General features: G+C 38.2%; 1 protein-coding gene across 8 annotated transcripts in view; it reads left to right on the plus strand.

Annotated features, from left to right (window-relative positions):
- The window catches only part of ntng1a (netrin g1a), a 90,564-nt gene that overhangs the window by 25,474 nt on the left and 49,834 nt on the right, over positions 1-15,256 (plus strand). The window lies entirely within an intron of this gene.

The following is a 15,256-nucleotide window of genomic DNA, read 5'->3' on the forward strand; positions in this document are numbered from 1 at the left end:
TACTGCTGACAGCTGTCACAAACACTGGCAAATTTAGTTTATTTATTTGGAGTTTTCTATTTTTCTCAATTAGTGCATTTGAATTTTATGCATTTATTTTTCACTCTCACCTTTGGGAGTCATCAAAATGTCTTGCTTTCGGTTTCAAGAGCAGATGGGTTTAGGTCCACTGCATTCAAAAATCTACTATATAATTTGCCCCCCTCCCCCCGCCCCGTGTTTGCATTAGTCTGGGCAAAAACTTTGACATGTATAATCGGTTGATATTCAATATTATCCAGTGCCGCGTTGAATTGTAAACAATTACACATTATCTCAGCAGGGTCATTACCATCATGATATTGCACACAGTTTATATTCAAATTATGTCCATGTCCCTGACAGCAATATACTATAATCAGGTGCAATTTGAAAATAAGACTCGATATCTTCGCCAGGCCAGTGGATCCCAGGGGGTGTGCAGGAACAGACAGGAGGCTGACTCATGGTGTCAGTGCGTGCCATCCCGGGGTGGGCGAAAAGGACAGCCAGTTAACCACGGTCACAACCTCAGAACATTGGTCCCTCAGAGCTGACAGAGAGCTGAGAGGAGTCTGGCCCACACCTCGACAGCTAAGGGGATAAATGACATCCGACCTGGGAAGTAATCAGCCCTGGGAGACAAGAGAGAAAGAGAGTGAGAAGGCAAAGGTGTGGGGGTTCATTTAGATATGGTAGTGGCAGGAACAGTATCAGGAAGTAGAAATCCAGTTTGAATGATTAGAAGAAAAAAATGCTGTCTCTCATTTTCTTGCAATTAATTCTGTTTCTAATCAGAATTTGTTGCCGCTCCCCCTTTTCCATCAATATCTATCTATCTACTCATCATCTCATTCTATTCCGTTTGATGCTCTTCACTTTTGCCCATTAGGGCTATTGATTTCTGTAGATATATTTAGATGATCACAAAGCCGCAGCTCATAATATTCCATGCAGAATAGTTGTGTACTCAGTCACTCGGGAGTCACTACAGGGCTGTTACGAAACTACATAAAACAAGCAGTAACATGAAAACCAATAAGTGACACAGTTTGAGCTCCTATTCTCTCTGTGTACTTTTTCTTATACCTCCACATCTAGATTCACAAATTTACTGTCTATGTGAAAAAAAAAATGTCTTGCTTGAAAACCTTGAGAGCCAAGGATCCTTGAGTTTGCGTTTGCTTGGATGATTTATATCTCACATTTACTAACGAACACTTGGGAGATGAACTGAAGTAAAGTGCTGCTTTATCTTACGAAACCATTCAGTTAAGTGCAACAATTAAAAATTAATAAGCAAACAAATGCTCTTTCCTTTGACTATCACAGTGGCCACATTGCCTTTTAATTTAGTGTGGTTTTGTTAGATAGCTTGATAAAGGCATGAGTTTTCCCAGGGGGTGTTTCACTTACCCAGATTATGTAGTTGAATTTGTTGCGTTTTCTTGCTGTAATTAAGGATATTGTCACTCAACAATGGGAAGTGTTAGGGTTGTGCCGCCCGATACACAATAGTATCGTATATCGGCGATTGCAATATTAGCAAGGCGATAATTTCATTTAATTTATTTATTCATTTCAGCACATGGAACAGCTTTTGTTATGAAATTTTGAATTAATATTAGGGCCTACAATCAATTTGCCTTCCCTAGTTTCACAACGACCTCACATAACCACACTGACATACTGTTGAGGAATGAGGACTCAAGGTGGATTACTGTAATGGACTCCTCACTGGCCTTCCTAAAAGACCATAGACAGTTGCAGCTCATACAGAACGATGCATTTAGGATTGATTTTTATTTATCAATAATAAGTATTATTACTGATATATAAATCATTCAGTGGGCTAGGACCTCAATATATTGCAGATATGCTCACTGAATAAAGAGCACTAACAGATCGCTTAGATCATTAGGATCACATCTGCTAGAAATACCAAGGGTTCACTATAAGCATGAACTAAGAGAGTCTGCTTTGAGCTATATGCCAGCGGCAGCTGGAACCAGCTTCTAGAGGAGATCAGATGTGCTCCTTCAGTTGTCACATTCAAATCCAGGCTCAAAACACATCTTTTTAGCTGTGAATTTACTGAATGAATACTGTGCCACTGTTCATCCGACTGTTTGGACTGTATTTTTATTCTAAACTGTTTTAATTATTCTAATTTCTTTTGATTATTTTATTTATTTATTTATATGCCTTTCCTTACAAAACTACATCCCACATTAAAATAGAATTGCTAGAAATCTATTCACAAATTGTCATGAGTGCTTGTTGTAAAAGAGGTGCATTCTTATACAGTTGTTTTTTAAGCCAAGATGAAAACGACATTGTTGCACATTAACAAAACATTTAATTACACTAATAACACTAAAAACAATACAATTACAAATTGATACTAACAATACTATCACTAAAATGACATATGCCTAATATCTAAATAAGTCTTTAGGTCCAAACACAACACAAATCAGTAATCTGTAAACTAGAAATATTGATTCTTGTAATTAATGTATGGTCCACAAGTAGTAAATTAAGTTAGTTGATATAGGCCTACCGACTACTGTTATCAGCTTTTGTTAGGGTCGCCTTTATGCGCCTTTAATGCAGCGACAGATGTCAAAACTCGGACAGTTTTACTTTTACTTTCAGGGAATAAGTGTGCGCATTTACATGCACGCTCTTAACCCAATGCTGAATGCTGTAGCCTATAATTCAACAATGCATGCGGCCATGTAAACTTGTTAATCCGTTTTTCTTTATCCGAGTATAAATGGCTTAAGCATAAACCGATCTACTCAGCTAGATTTTTGTTTCTTACCCCGATATCTCCCGACATGCAGACATATTAACCTGTGTTTTTGGGCTTATTGAAGTGCACTTATTTTTGATAGGCTATATCTGCAGGAAAGTGTTCTCTTTGTGCATCTTCTTGTAGAATATTCACGTTTGTCCTTCTTGATAAATGTGATATTAAGTGTTGTCTGACAGGGTACAGTTAAAACCACTCCAGTCTACATTCAGCCCATGCATTCTCACTTCCTCTCTGTCTGCCAACATTAAATGAAGGATTGCTTTCACTGCAAGCCTCAGCTAAACACAGTTCGAGGAAAGAGACCCTTATTCAAACCCTTGTTCACACTGCATGATCGAACCCCTGGGTTCATAGGCCCTGAAGGGTCCATCAGATCTCTCGAGTTGAATTGTTGTGCCATTCAGTTCAAATCACATTTATTTGTAAAGCGCTTTTCACAATACATAAAGTTTCAAAGCAGCTTTACAGAAAATGTGTGTCTACATTACAATTTAAAGTGATCTATTATTTGAGGTAACTGTCCAAGTATGAATTTCAGAAATGAATATAAATCACCCTGTTAGCTAACACAATTCTATGGCACCAGATATCTTTAAATATTTTTATTTTTTTGTTGCAAAATTACTGATTGAGCACTTGATAATGCCTGAAGGTATCCGTTGCAAATACGTCAGTAGCACGCCAAATTAAATCCAAACTAATTACAGATCCACAATGTGATTCTTTTGATGTTTTCTTTTCACTGTCATTCTTGTAATTTAGGCAGTTATGCAGCTGAATGGCGCCTGATTTAATTACTTCTAGCGAGCTCCATATTCCCATCTGAGGGCGGAGGGATAGAAGGGGATTGGCAGGGATATCACCCCTCTCTGCCAACAGCCAAGCTCCCCCTGCCGCTGGCTAGAGCCTATCTATCTATCTATCTATCTATCTATCTATCTATCTATCTATCTATCTATCTATCTATCTATCTATCTATCTATCTATCTATCTATCTATCTATCTATCTATCTATCTATCTATCTATCTATCTATCTATCTATCTATCTATCTATCTATCTATCTATCTATCTATCTATCTATCTATCTATCTATCTATCTATCTATCTATCTATCTATCTCAAAGTCAGGTTACAAAGCTCCACAAAGTCCACTCTAAAGAGAGATAATTTAATTTATTTAATTCAGGATTAATTCATTTAAAACTTGTGCTTTCTACAGAGAGTCAAGGGATTGTTTTAAGGATTTCTGCTAAATGTTTTGTGCGTGTACCTCTCTAAATCTAAATCTTTTCAGTGTGAGCTGTTGTTTAGAAAACCCCTCAAATTGATGGCTGATGACTTTTCGACTCAAAAGGGTATATAACTAATTCGGACCTCTCCCCGAGTTATGCAAGGTGCTGCTGGGTATGACCTTTTACCTCAGAAATATGTAATGTCAAGGCTTGCCAGAAGTGATTTTTTTAGATTCTATTATTTTTTTTGACTTGACTTCCTGGTTTGCTGACAGCACAGGTGTTGAACATAGCATCTACGTTTTTGGTGTCTTTAGATATTATTAGCTCTAGATATTATTACTTTGTTGTGGGGGCAAAATAAAAAAGCAGATATTTGTTTCACGTCTCAAAGTTAATATACGGTAAATAGTCATTGCTACGTTTTTTTTGAGTTATAGCCCTATTGAAAAGGCCAGATTAGATCAGCGTCAAGATCCTCTGAATGAATGTTGACTGTTGACCAGCAATGTTTTTTTTTTATTTTTATTTCAAACATTAGGCATTTCTCCAAACCAAGAACGCCAAGTTTGAACTTGCGTACTTGGTTGTTCGGACTTAACATGTTTGACTCCCAGGGACGCAGTCCGGTCATTCGACGAAATAGAACAGCGGCGTACTTGATGACTTCATTCAGCTCTTGGTTATACGTGTCTACAATTTATATTACAAATTATGTTATAAAACACAACCCTGCCTCTTTTAGTTTTCATTCTAAGGTGACACAAACAGCTAAATCTGGGGCAGCTTTGAGACATACAGTGGCAGATACTACAGAGAGGTGCTACTGTGGTGTACTGAGTGTGGGAAGGAAAGATCACTGTGTGTATGTGTGCGCATGTGCTTGTGAATAGCTACACCAGTGCTGGTCTAGCTCCCTCACTGTAAGGCCAGCATTATACAAGACACATGTGCATTACTTACCTTACACTCTCATAACTAATTAAATAATTCAGATACAAACCAAAGGAAATATATTATTTTTTCTTAGAGAATATGACATAAAGAGAGTGTGAGGGAGAAATACAGGAAAAATGTTTTAGTGGAGGATAGGGAGGGTTTTTTGTGCCGTTTCGCATCTAAAAATCACAAGCCCCCGCGCAGAACTTCAGTCGGAGCTGTCAGCTGCATCGATCTCAAGGAGAGATGTGTCAGACAGAGTCGAGAGAAGTGGCTGAGAGTCGGAGCTAAGGGGCCTGTTGGAGAAACAGATGGAATAGCAGAAAAGGAGATATGAATAGTTTGACAATAAACATCAATAATGAAAAAAAGTTTGACAATAAACATCAGAGAAAGGAAAGAACGATTGAGACTGAAGGAGGAGGAGGATATGGCGGAATGTTCAGTCTGTGACAGAGATTTAAAACATGGAAATAAATATTTTAATAAAAAATGTGGGGTGGAAGTGCTTGCAGGGTTGTGCAGGCTCATACAGTTTTATTTTTTAGTTTGTTCACAGATAAAAACACAAGTTCTTCCAGGGCTTTAGATTAGTAAAAAAAAACAACAACAACAACATCGACTCTAGATATTAAAAAACATGGACCTAAATGGTACTGTTCACCCAAAAGTTAAACTTTACTCAAAGAAAGCACACACATATGTAATATATGCGTAGGCTAACATATACTTTAGAAATGTAATTTCTTTCTGTGATTGCAAAGCTGAATTTTCATCAGCCATTACTCCATTCTATGTCATGTGATCCTTTAGAAATCATGCTGATTTGATGCTTTAGCAACTTTTAACAGTATTACTGCTTTATGTTTTTGTGCAAACCTTGATGCATTCAGGATAATTTGATTTACAGAAAGTTTAAACAGCATTTATTTGAAATAAAAAAGTGTAACCATGTAAATAAAAATGTACTCTCACATTGATAGCTGAATAGTATCAATTAAAAAATAATAATAAACCCAAATATTCAACAGTAGTGTGTATTTTTCATGGCTCTCGATATTGATGTGGATGTTGTGCTTAGTCAAGTGTGGTCTCATACCGGCAGTCACATGCTAACATCAGAATCAGTTGCGAATGTTAGGTTTATCTATTGTGTGAGTCAGAGTGCACAAGTGGCTGTTAACAAAATTTGTGCCTCTTCATAGTCCCTTGAGCCGGTCATTTATGAGGTAGTTTTGTTAGGATGCTGTAGGTCCAGTATCTGAAGTATGATAAATATGTTTGTCGTAAACTGTTCCAGATGAGAGAAGGAATTGTTTTGCTCTTTTATTTATTGATATAAAAAGACAGGGTTTTTTTGTTTCCATTTAAACTGAGGAATTCTAGACTGTCTTGTTTTTCACATAGAACTTTCATGAATTTGCAGAAATTTGAATTCGTGGAACTCTTTCATTGAGTGGTGCTATTCAAAACCTGCAAGGATCCACTTTATGTAGAAAAAAAAGATATTTGAATTCTTTATTTTCTTTAATGTATTTAAATATTTCTGTATTATTACTATTTCTGTAAAATGATATGACATTTAAAGTTATAAACTGAACTCTCCAGTCCTTACTTGATTCTACTCTCACACACGTGGACCCCCATGCTGAGCCCTGACAAGTGTAGAATGAAAATGTAGCTGTTCATGTTTTTTTCTGGGTTATCTCGTTAGATTAGTCGCAAGGCTTAATTAGTCACTTTAAAAGAGCTTAATTCATCTTTTATTTCCGAGGAGTGAAGTTAATCAGCCAAGTTGGTCCTTTTTAAGTTTTTAATAGCAGCTTGTCAAGAAGCAAATAAGTCTTCCTGGACTGAAAGACATCCTGGTTTCATTACGCGTGGAAAAAAAAAAACATCTCCATGGCATGCTTAGAAAGCACATTCACCTTTAAACATTTTTTTGTTCCCATTGTCCCCAGTGTCTGTCTCTCTCACCCCTTTCTTTCTCTGTAAACACAAAAGATGCTTGTGTGTGTGCCATGTGCACACATGAATAAGTCTAGCAGAGTACAGAGGATTGTTCTCTGGTCCCTAGAATCATCTGTCAATCATTTTTCACATTCAGCGGTGAAAAAGAGTAAAAGAAGAATCCCCAGCGGATGGTCCAAAAAGGGTTCACTGATCGGCAAGGGTGGTAGGAGCTGAATTTAAACACCTCTAAAGCAGTCTCAGGCGACATTCAAAACCTTATTAAGTTTAATCATCCCACCGTGTTCCAGTACCCAGAAAATCATGAGCAAATTCTTCCACTAAAACCTTCAGCAGTAAACCCTTTCTGAGATACTCAGAATTGCAATATAAACCAGATTAAACACAAAGGGAGATCTCTCAGCCGACAGTAATTAATGTCTGCACAGCGACTTTTAATTAAGCACACACAAAATATTAAAACTATATTAGTTAAATAGCTGTTCTAAAGGCCTAAGATTTCAAAGGATGTTTTCTCATATCAAGGGACAATTCCCCTGTCAGAAAAGAAAAACCCAGAAGAGTTGTTATGAAATTATTCTGAGTGAAACCCTCAGGCTGCTATTTACAGAGATTCACCAATGACATGGCTGAGAAATTACTTTTAAAATGCAAGTTGTAGCTGGCAGGAACAATATGGGTCCATATCAAAGATCTTTACAAGACATTATGAATTGCAGCAATGTTATTTGTGGATCTCTTCAACCAACGCTTGTCTCCTCGCATCTAGCACATTACTATTGTCATAAAAAATATTAGTCTTTTGGAAATGCTGCAGAATTGAACACCTTACGTGAAATGAGTTTTCTATCCTGGGCGCCCTCAAAGGAGGGTGCAGTCAACACTGAGACATTTGTTCATTCAGCTAATTCAGCCATAGCGGCGAAGCAGACCTGTATGTCTGACCGAAGGTTGAAAACACACATGAAGAGGAAGAAGGACTGAAGAAAGAAGGAATATGATCTGTCAGTCAGTTCAAGACAGGAGGGATTATCAGGTCTACGACATTGTGGTCATGCACTATGATGAATGAATCTGTGTTAACTGTTAACTCCAGAGAGACTCGAAATGAGATTGATCACAGTAGTGGGTGGCACAATAAGATTGTGTAAATAATTATGTAAAAGCCAATGAATTTGTTTTAATACGTTTGTTGAACTGTTCCCTGTGCTTTATTAAAGGGGATTTACTGTGTATGTTTAGCATGTTTTGTCTCAAACCCTCTTATAATGTTTATAATCAGTGGTGTAAAGTGTTTAAGCTAATGTAATTCGTTACTGTACTTAAGTATCTTTTTGGCTACTTTGTGTTTTGGCTGAGTATCAAATATATTAGCAACTTTTTGTAATCAAAAACTCTTAGAATTAAACAAGCTATTTTCGCTAGCAGGCTTCTATGTTTAAATAAGCTCTGCTATGATTCCCATGTGAATAAGTAACACAGTTATGTTTCAAATTTGCTATCAGGTCATATAAATTTGGCGCTGGCCCATCATTCAATATCAGCGTCTTTGCAAAGCTTACATTGTGAAAGCTTCTCAAAGCAATCCATGCTGAAATATGAGGTCGGAGTGAAATTATCAGGGACGATGGTCAAAATTAAACTTGGAGAATGTCCGGAACGATATACACTATACAAAGATAGCAACAAGTTTGGCAAACGTCCCCCACATGTTGCTTATATGTAAGATCAAAATGAACAGAGTATTTTTTGCGCCGATAAGAAAAAAAGCGAGCAGATCACACTGACGTGATTGCCAACCCCAGAAAGTTAAAAAAAACTAAATGCTATTTTTCATGCAACTGTATGGTCTCTTTAAAAAGAGTGTGTACGTATGTTAGACTTTTGTTTAGAGTTGAGTAATTTTCATTTTATTTGTAAGTGCGATGTGTGTGTGTGTGTGTGTGTGTGTGTGTGTGTGTGTGTGTGTGTGTGTGTGTGTGTGTGGTGAGTCTGTGCTCTGTGGTAATATCGCTGATTAGTTCAGGCAGATCAAAAGAAGGAATAACTGAGCGAGGCAGGTCATCAGACAACTTTGTGTGGTATTTTTGATCTTTTGTGATTGTCTAATGAGATTCGCAATGGGTGCTTCCCTGCATGTAATGGCTGCTTTTTTATAAAGAAAAGAGATGAATGCACTTTATTGCATTGAAAAGAGGAAATAATTACTACCACTTGAAGTTCTCTGTACTACTTAGAACATTAGGGGTGGAAAATCTAACTTCGTCCTGACTTCATTTGTGCTCTCATTTTCAAACAATCAAAGGGGGCTTGAAGCTCTGGCCCTGATAATGCTGACCCAGCACAACATACAGACAACTGCAGGCTGGAGAGAGTTCTGCAGTCACAACACTTCAGGTTGAGATCTGACATGTGATCTCTCTAAATGCTAAATGGCAGCAGAAAGCCATCAATTATTAGTGGTGAGCTTTTGAGAAACAACTAATATAAGAATGAGACTTCATCTTCAAAGCTCTGCTCTCAAGGGTTTTTTATTTGTATTTTTTTTTTTACCAAGCCCATTTTGTAAAGGTGCAGGCAGCTGTTCAATTTTTATCCCCCAAGGAATCACCTTGACATATTTGAAGTCAGTAGGTGTGATCTGCATCTGTTCAGTGGTGTCTTTTGAATCGTAATGTTTTTATTTGGGATGAGTCACGATCTTCGAATAGTCGAACTGCGTTAGAAAATTCGATCATAAAATTGCTTTTTTGAATATTGTTATATTTTTGTAAGGCATGATATATTGTTACACCCCTAATAATAAACAATAAAAGTGCTATTGTTATTTTCATCACAACCTGTACATATCTAAGATCTCAAAAATGTGTTTTAGGGTTTCATGACCCTTTTAAAAGCTTATTTATCTGTGAATAATGTATATTTTAAATCTAGGCATAGTGTTTATGTGCCCAGGCATTTGTCAGGTAGGAATTGAACTGGCTTCACTTTTTGTCCGCTATCTCGTCCTGCTGACCTCTAGTTCAAAAATGCGACTGTAATTCTTGGTGGGATTTATCCTGGGCTCTATTACACACAGTAATTGGTGTTTCCTGTATTCAAGCAGCGTGGCGGTGAAGCCCAAGTGCGTTTGTGGCTATTCTGCAGGACGAGCTCAAAGGTGCTTGCAAGAGCACCGAGGCAGATTGAAAAGGAGTCGGAGCTTCAATCAAACCGAAGGCCTTGGAGAAATCTATCCCCCCACCAAGGTCTCATTTATGCACAAGTGATGGATTTAACCGCAGTCTGGGAGGAGAGAGAGAGACAGAAAGAGAAAAAGAGAAGAAATCATGTGCTCAAACCCTCATGTTTATTTGTAACACCTTCAAGCCATGCTCGTAAAATCAAATTTGCTACTTTGTAATTTAGTAGCTAATGTCGGGTCATATGAACAAGTTTGATTGAAATCATTTCATGTTAGCACCAGAAAAGGAGATATGCAAAAAGACTGACCTGAGCCTGTCATACGGTCTGGCAAAACGGCTTCTGACAGATTAGACATTAACATTTGAAATGATCGAGGAGAAATCGCTCTTCACACTGGTCTCCTTTAGCTGAGACAATTACACAGTAGATTTCACAACGTGAGCACTGATCTCAGTGTGGCCGCTGCATAGTAATTTCATTTCCAATGAAACGATATTGATCTATTTGTCATTTCTGAAGAGCTCAAAACAGCCACAATCAAATACGTGAAAAGCATGGCAAGATAGTGATGGAGCAGACAAAACGCTTGCCGAGTTGCGATGCATATTGGTGTGTGGGCATATGTGAGTCTGAATGTATGGACGCATATTTGCACATATGTGCTTTGTTAATGGAGCATAGAATGGGAAAAGAGAGAGAAATGGAGACAGCGAGAGAGCGCAAACTTTGATCCGGATTGCATGTCACAAACATCTGTCATACAAAAGGATTTGTTTGATTGGTTGGTCTTATATATCTCAGTCTGCTGTCAGCCACAGTAAATTTATACTCAGTCACATTGGTGATCTGGTAATCTGAAGCCTTGCCTGCCAGTGGGACAGTCGTATCTCATTTGCTTCTGCCCTCGACAAGAAATTCCCAGCCGAATAATAATTTTTCACGTGGCTTGGTCAGAATAGGTCCTAAACTATTATTATTTGTCTTTACAGTTAATGCTTTTGAGGCCATTTCAGATGACTTATGACAGGGCTTCAATGCCCCTCTCGTTTTCATACATTCAAGCTTTATTCACCACAATGACCTCCATTTGAAAAGTACTGCAGACAGCATCACTGAAGGATGTTTTGTGAGGTTTCGAAGTCTTTTTAACTTTCTTTCAATAACCAGGCTTTGTCAAAGCAACATTAAATGTTTGTCTTGACACACTTTGTTTTTATTGTTAAAAATGAGGTATATTACTTTACATTTTTTTTTTTTTGCATTAAAAACTCCACTTTTTTTGGAAATAGGCTCATTTTACAACTCCCCTAGAGTTAAACAGTTGAGTGTTACCATTTTTGAATCCATTCAGCTGATTTTCTGATATTTAGAAGAATATCAGTAACCAGACAGTTTCTGGTCTCATTGACTTCCATAGTATTTTTTTTCCCTATGGAAGTCAATGAGACCAGAAAGTATCTGGTTACGGATATTCTTCTAAATGTCAGAAAATCGTCTCAATGCATTTGAAAACGGTGAAACTCAACTGTTTAACTCTGGGGGAGAAAAATGAGCCTAAAATGAGCCTATTTCCCAAAAAAGTGGAGTATCCCTTTAATTCTACTTCGTAATATTCAATTTCAAATCACAGTTCAGGAAATTAAAGGCACTCTCAATTAAATTCTGAGTGGTGCGCAACTCTGTTGCACCACCCTTGTATTGATGCGTCATGCGAATTCCCTTGTCATCACTGACTGCGGTTCAAACGGTCAGTGGCAAACAAGGTCATAGTTAATACTGTCTGATCTCTGAGAGTCATGCTACAATGCCCTGCATGCTAGAGAGTGGTAATGTTGTTGCTCGAGGCTCCATGGAGTTCAGTGCACATGAGTTAGGTTATGTGAAAGAGCCTTCAGTCTAGATCCTGCAATTTGTGAGATTATCAGGAGGAAAATAATGGGAGTCATTACTGAGTGTAAGCATACACTGTTAATTGTAGCTGTGAAGAGGCAGGCATTTGACATGGCTTTCATTTGCACTCTTTTGTTCGAGACAAATTATTGCATTGATAATACATTTTCATTCCACAGAGATGTGTGATCAGCCGTGAGAAAAACACTCAGCCAGGCACTGAACAACAGACAAACAGCGTTTGTAGGATGGGTGGGTTTTTAAGGCTGTGTTTAGTAAGCAAGTGAGAGATGATTCATGACGATTGTGTGCGTTTGTTGGTGTGAAATTACCCAGAACACATTTAATGGGGACAACAGGCTCGCTCGGATTAGAACCACCAGGCAGCTGAGTGCATGTGCAGTACATCTCTTTTTCTCTTGCCCTGCTTTCACTCTATCTCTGGACCTCTTTCTTGTTCATCAAGCTCTTTGTGGATGGGATTAACCTATTCGTGGAGCCTCACACTGTCATTAACACCAATTCACAGAAAGCTGTCTGATTTTCAAACTGAGCCCAGCCATCAAAATCCCTTGCCCCCGTCCAAGTTTTTTTAATTTATCCTTTATTTAACCAGGTAAAACCCCATTGAGATTAAAAAATCTATTTTGCAAGGGAGACCTGGCCAAGATAGGCAGCAAAATTGCATCACATCAGTACATACGTAAAAAGACACACAAATAAAAGCCGATTATGCACTTACAATGAAATCTCAATGAAAACATTGACATGTGAGGGTGTCCAACTCAAAACTTCTCATTCTCAACTTAAAGTATCCTGGCAAGTATACTCAACAAGTATCTTGGGTGTCCTCCTGATCAGTTTAGGATTAATAAAAACATCTTTAGTAATTAATGATTTTTGTGAAGGTGACTGCTATATCGGTTTTTCTAATGTTAGTCAAACCTTAACATGCTCTCAGTGGCATGAAATAACTTTCAGTGGTTTGCAGTGACTGGGGAAAAACACAATCTTTATAAGGCATAACTGTGTGGCCTATTTCCTCACATCAGCCTCTAGTTGTGCTGCTGCAAAACTACAGATTACTGTCCTGTGGACAAAATAAATACATAAAAAATAAATAACACAAGCTTGTGTGTGTGTGTGACAAAAATTCTGATTGTGGCCCTTTAGTATAATATCTCTGGAGATGCTGTAATATACTTAGGCTGATTCAGATGCCAAAAGCTTGGTCAGGTTTCACTTTCACTTTCACATGTGGTCATGTAAACGCGTTTCCTTCATCCAAGTAAAGTCATAAACGGCTTAAGCATAAACTGATCGACTCAGCGATTGATTTTTTTTTTCCCCCTTACCCTGATTTCCTCTGGCATGTAAACATATTAACCTTCGTTCTTTGGTCTTGTTGAAGTGCACATAAGATATATGACCGGCTATATGACAGGAAAGCATCCTTACTGTGCATTTTAGCACATCCACGCTTTTCGCCGCATCTGTAACTGCATTAGAGGATGGTATATGTCTGTAATTTTCTCACTGATATGCATACTTTTTGGTTTTTGATGCTTTATTTACCGCCACAACAGACATAATAAATTGAATACTCCATTTATATATACTCCAGGCTATGTTTACCAGGGAAATAACCTGATTTATTAATTAAGTCCTTTAAATGTGGTACGTTAAACTTTGTGGCACAATGCTGGATAACTAAGGTGAAAAGATCCATTGCTATTCAGCTGCTAGAAAGTCAAAAGAGCCCATCCTAAAGTCTTTCTAGACTTGACATCGATGATAGTCTATGCAATTTGTTTGCCTGTTTTATTGTTTTTCACGAGTAACTGCACCTCCCTTTAACAAGCTGTGCAATATATGGTATTATTTATGTTCAAAAACCGAACATAATTTGCAGGAAAATGATGCACTGAAGCTTAATTCTTAGGGGTAGGGGTTTGTTAAAATCCTTAATCTTAAATTATAAGTATAAGCAATAGTAATTTTGATGCTTGCTAGTTAAATATAGAGTGCTATAGACGCCAATCACAATTCTTCATTAGAGGACTAGTGTCTAAATCACATGCTGAGGACGCTAGAACAGCATGAACAGCTCTGCCTCTTGACTGGATGTTCTAGTGAGAGGCATGTTGACTCCAATGTTAGGTCTGATCATTCTCCAAGCATATATGCATAGCTATAGAAGACTGGCTGGAGAGCATATTAATGGCACTTTGTCAAAATTAAGAGGTTCAATGGTTGTCAGGGCAAGAGGAAAAGCCTATTAGCAGAAGCTCTCCTTTTTTCCCCTGTGTACCGGCTTTCTGCCTCTGTGTCGCTCTTTGTCTTCTTCGCAGTCCCATTCTCCACCTATACTTTATCACTGTGCTCTTCCCTAGTGTCCAGGCCTGTGGATTCCCGCAGCGAGACAGACATCTCCCACTTAATCAGCTGCTGTGTTCCTTGTTCAGATAAATTGGAGCTTGTTCCTCTTGAGAGGTATTTCCTGGAGGACGCCACAACCACCCTACAGCGTCACAGCCCCACGAGCCCCTGCTTAGCATGTGGCGTAGCAGAACGTACCAGTGTGCTGATTAGTGTGAATGTTTGAGAGGGAGATGGTACAGGGTGACGGAGGGCAGTTGACATTAGGGCACCAATAGTCTTCACACAAGCCAGCAGCACACTTATTTCAATGCCTCTTTCTGAATTGTAGATCCGTGGTATATTTTTCACCTGCCAGTGGTGGCTGTGACAAAAGTGCACCTCTGGGTGTCCTTACCTCAAGGTGCAGAACAAGGTTGCCTTTATGCAAAAGAATGACTTGAGGAGAGTGTATTATTCACATTTTGTCAGTCTGATTTTTCACTTTTTTAATGAGCATTTTAACATGAATCCATGTCCATTTTAAGCTCTTTAGAGACTAAATTCTCTTGCTCTTTATTATCATGGATTGGTGGAACCTAAAACAGGCAATAATAAATGATGTGTTAAACAAGACTGGTTTTACTGGTTGTGCATGAGGGAACTTGACTTTAAATGGCTCTATAAAAGGTCTATGAGTCTTTGGGCATTTAATGGCGGGTCCTTATATAGATTCAGCCAACAGCTTGAGAATAGATTGGACCACTGCATCCTATCCATAATAACACTGATGTGCCACCACCAAGGCCAGTGCCTTTGAAATATGAGTACTCTTCATC

The sequence above is a fragment of the Pimephales promelas genome, chromosome 22 (genome assembly GCF_988280905.1).
Source record: "Pimephales promelas chromosome 22, fPimPro1.hap1.1, whole genome shotgun sequence".
Taxonomy (NCBI): Eukaryota; Metazoa; Chordata; class Actinopteri; order Cypriniformes; family Leuciscidae; genus Pimephales; species Pimephales promelas.